This window comes from Octodon degus, unplaced genomic scaffold (genome assembly GCF_000260255.1).
Source record: "Octodon degus isolate 3935 unplaced genomic scaffold, OctDeg1.0 scaffold00224, whole genome shotgun sequence".
In the NCBI taxonomy this organism is placed as follows: domain Eukaryota; kingdom Metazoa; phylum Chordata; class Mammalia; order Rodentia; family Octodontidae; genus Octodon; species Octodon degus.
Window position 1 is genome coordinate 2,784,813 of NW_004524800.1, and position 4,867 is coordinate 2,789,679.

A 4,867-nucleotide genomic window follows, 5' to 3' on the forward strand; every position below is an offset into this window, starting at 1 on the left:
TCTGTTTTCTTGCATATACTTAAGCATGACCTATGGACCAGTATGTGGTCTATTTTAGAAAATGACCCATGTGCAGTGGAGAAAAATGATTATTCAGCTGTGTTTTGTTGGAACACTCTGTATATGTCCACCACGTCCATTTGTTTCAAGTTCTGGTTCAGTTCTGTTATTTCTTTGCTAAGATTTATCTTGTTGACCTATCTTTTGGAGATAAGGGAGTGTGAAGGTCTCCTGTTAAAATTTTAGTAGTGAATATTAGATTTTTCATGTCCATTAAGATTTGCTTTATGTACTTTTGTGCTCCTGTGTTTGGAGCATACATATTTATGAGTGTTACCTCTTCCTCTTAAATTTTCCCCTAACCAGTATATAGTGACCTTCTTTATTTCACTTGATCATTGTTGGTTTGAATTTGATACTGTCTGAGAATAAGATAGCTCTCCCTGCCTTTTTCTGAGGTGCTGTGCCATGTAGTATTGTGTTCCATCCTTTGACTTTCAGCCTATGAATGCCTTTATGAGATAAATGTGTTTCTTGTGTATAGCTTATTGTTGGATTTTGTTTTCTAATCCACTGTGCCAGTCTATTTCTCTTAATTCGTGAATTGAGTATATTTATACTGATGGTTATAATTGAGATGTATTGGCTTACTGTTGACATGTTATTTACCTGTTGTCATTTACTCCTTATTCTCCTGTGTTTAAATGCTTGCCGTATTTATTTGGTTGCTTCTGATCTCATTCGTGGAGTTTTGATCATTTTGGTTCCTCTCTAGAACATCTTTCAGTAGCCTATGTAAGTTTGGCTTTGTCATCACAAAATTCTTTAGCTCTTCTTTGTCATGAAAGTATTTCACTTCTCCATCAAACTTGAAAGAGAGTTTTGCAGGGTATAGTAGTCTGGGCTGGAATTTGTTTTTGTAGAGGACTTGACGTACTCTGCTCTGTGCTCTTCTTGCCTTCATGGTTTGTGAAGAGAAGTCAGCAGTTATTCTGATGGGATTTCCTTTGAATGTGATTTGCTTCTTTTCTCTAGCAGCTTTCAGTATATTATTCTTGGGCTGACTTTCTGGGGTCTTGACTATTATAAGTCTCCGAGTGTTTTTCATTGGGTTGAGATTAGTTGGCATTCTGTATTCTTCAGTTACCTCAATGTCAGATTGTTTCCTCATATTTGGGAAGTTTTCTGCTATTACTTCTGCCCATATTTTTTTAACGTCATTTGTATTGACTCCTTCTTTCTCACTGATGCCTATTAGTAGCATATTGTTTGTCTTTGCATTATCTTGCAGTTAATGGATTATTCTTTCCTGCATCCTCTTTGTTTTTAGGAGATCTTTTCTGACTTTTTCACTAGCTGCAACAGCATCTTCCAGATCTGAAACTCTGTCTTCACTTTCACTTAAACAGTTTTGCAAGCTTGTGATTGAGATTTATTTTCCTCTATATCTCTTTGACTCTGCTTCATGCGATCTATTTCTTTTCTGTATTGCTCATTCAAGGAATCTGTCATTTTTCTAATCTCCTCTATTTTTTTATCAATATCTTCTTTAGAAGCAGTTATAAGTTCTTTTACGGCACTGCTTTTTGCAGATTGGGTTTCCTCCCTGTTTCTGTAGTAGCTTCTTTACTTCAGATGCTATGAGTTCTGGCAATTCTTTTTTTATTTCAGAAAAGATTTGCGCTCTGAGTTCCTCTTTCCTATCTTAATTCATGCATTTGAGCCAAGCTAGTGTCCTCTCTACTTGATCTGGGTAGGCATTGGGTTTCCTCCCTATGTTTCTGCATTTGATTCTTTACTTCAGATGTTATTAATTTAGGGATTTCTTTTTTTGTCTCCAATCTGAGTTCCTCTATACCTTTCTGCAGCTGTTTCTTTTTTTTGGAAGCCGTTGATTCATTGCTTTCAGCTGTGTGGTTCCCAATTTGTTCTGTGTTAGTGTCCTCTGCACTTGTTATGGGTGGGCTTGGGTTCAGCGGACGGGGTAGTGGAGGTGCTGTGGAGTGATGGAGGGGCGTCCCAAAGGGTTGGAAGTGGGTCTCACCCATGCTGCGCCTGGGCTGGGGCCAATAATAGGTCCCACTGGCTCAGGGTATCTGGAAGCTGTCCCACACACTCACTGGGCCTGGGCTAGTAGGACTGGGTCTCACTTCTTCTTTCATTAATCATTAAATTGTGAAAAGTGTATTATGGAGAATAATATAGTAAATGCCAATGAAGATTACATTTGGAATACTTATATTTTCAGAAACTAGAAACTTTTTGTCTCAGTTTTACTATACTGTATTTCTTACAATAAAAACAATGACTTATGAAAATTCTAAGTTAATTTAAATTATTATTATTCATCCTAGAACAGTTTTTCTTTTTTGAAGTGTGGACTAATGGAACAGAATAGAAGTACAGTGAACACTCCAGGCACATACAGCTATGTGATCTTTGAAAAAGAGACCAAAAAAAATGGTTGAGGAAAGCTAGCCTCTTTAGTAAATGGAAAATTGGCTATCAGCATGTGGATGATTGAAGCTAGATCTATGTATTTCACCTGGTACTAAACAAAAGTAAAAATGAATCAAGATCTAAGTATTAGGATAGGGAGATAGCTCTATGGTCTAAGTGCCTGACTGGAACTGGGTTGAATCTCTGGTACAATATACCATACCTTCCTCAGAATCCTGGGGGGATGCCTACTTATAATCCAAGCTCTGGCAAGGCTGAGATGTAGGATCACTATGAGTCCAAGCTGCATAGTCAAACCTTGTACCAAATAAATAAATAAAAGCTAATAAATTCTAAATGTTAAAATAGAATTGCTTAATCTACTGGAAGGTAAAATAGGTCACACTCTAGAAAACATATGTACAGGCAAAGACTTTCTGAATGGAACCCCAATCAGATAATAAAAAAATCAAGAATCATTAAATTGAATCAATATCAAAGACAATTAAAGAAATGCTATTTAAAACACTCAGATTGTATCTGACTCTAGAAGGAATGGCTATCATGAAGAAATCAAATAATAACAAATGTTACTGAGGTTTCAGGGGAAAATGAACTATTCTGCATTGTTGGTGGAAATGTAAATGAGCAAAACAATTAAGGAAATCAGTATGGAGACATTTTGAATAGCTAAAACAAGAAATTACATGTGTCCCAATTATTCCCCTCATATGTATCTTCTTGAAAATGTTAAAGACATCATATAACAGTAGCATACACATATTTGTGTTCATAGTAGCACGATTCATAATTGCTAAATCATGAAAGTAATTTATATGTTTAGCAAGAAATACATTAGTAAAGAAAATGTAGTATTTATGAACAATGGAGTAATACTTTGCCAAAAAAAGAAAGAGAAATTTGAGTCATTTGTAGGAAAACATTTGCACTTGGAGACCATAATGTTAAGTAAAAAAATCAGACATATAATCTTAAATACCACGTGATTTCTCTTGTAGAAGGAACTCAAAATATAATGAGCAAAACAAAACATGAATAATAGAAAATTCGGGGGACCACCCACCTAGGACTCTCCTCCTGTCCCTCTTAGGACAGGAACTTTCTTTCCTCCAATAAATATATTCTGCTCATAATCTCCATTCACTCCTCAAATTCATTCTTCAGTTTTAGAGAACACAAACTCCTCCCAGGTACTTTCAAGTCAGGAGTTACCTTTTCCCCTGTATCATTTGAAGGTCATCCCCGAGATCATTTGACAGAGGTATAAGTTTGCTTTTCTTTCATAGATTCTGGATTGGGACTTGCTTATGTAACATTTTTATGCTTTAAATGTTGATATGTCTCTGCCCATTGCTCATAATCCTTCATGCTTTGACTCATAGTTTTGTCTCATATAATTCTGTTAAAATTGTTTATAATTGTCTATGCTTTGTCTCTTACATGATTTTGTGAAAATGTTTGTCAAAATGTTGTAGGTAAATCTAAGTTAAAACCTGGAAATGTTATAAGGTTATGATATTTCTCTAATGGGACATTTTATGACCGTTTTGTACTTGTATATGTTGCATTTAAACTAGTTGCTAAATGTACTGTTATTCCTTACCTGACTTTAGACAATAGCGCTATAGAGAATAACGTTAGAAAACTCCCTAGGGGACTTTAAACTTCTGTAAAATGGGACTTCTAAATCTAGCTCAGACTTAGAAAATATACATGCCTGTGTATGAAACATGAGACTTCTTTTGCTAACTAAATGACATTAGGTCTGCAACTGTTCTTAAGGACTTGGAGGACAGGTTTCACTGGGACAGACTGGCTCTGATCCAGCTCTACATGCTAGAGGAAATGGCAGGCCTGCCCTGTTTCAGTTTCCTTTCTTTGACCTTACTCCTAATTTTCCCACCTCTTTGTACTTTCCTATTTATTTATTTATTCATTTGCGGAATAGGGGATTGAACTCAGGCCCTTGCACTTGCCAGGAAAGCACTTATTCTACTGAGCCATCTCCCCAGCCCCTTGTACTTTCCTTTTTAGAGGCAGGTAAAATTAGGGAAATTGTAGACTGCTCCAACTAAGTGAAGCTGTTAGAAAGTGAGTGTTTGTTAACAGTGAAGACAGGGAAGTCATTTTGGAAAAAGGGCACATACCCATCTCTGGGTCAGAGGAGACAAAAGGATTGTACCCATCCAGGAGAACAAATATAAAAGCCATGTCCCAACTTAGTGTTCTGGGCAGGCCTCTTTTGGGAGGCGAAATATGAGACACAGTGGAGAGAACTGACTTCTGTGTGACACCAGAAGGAGCTATCTCCAAAAGCAGCACACTTATGGGACCAAAACACCTTCAGTATAAGGGAGGATCTCAACGTTTTCTCCTAAGTCTAGTTATCATTTAGGTACATAAGAGA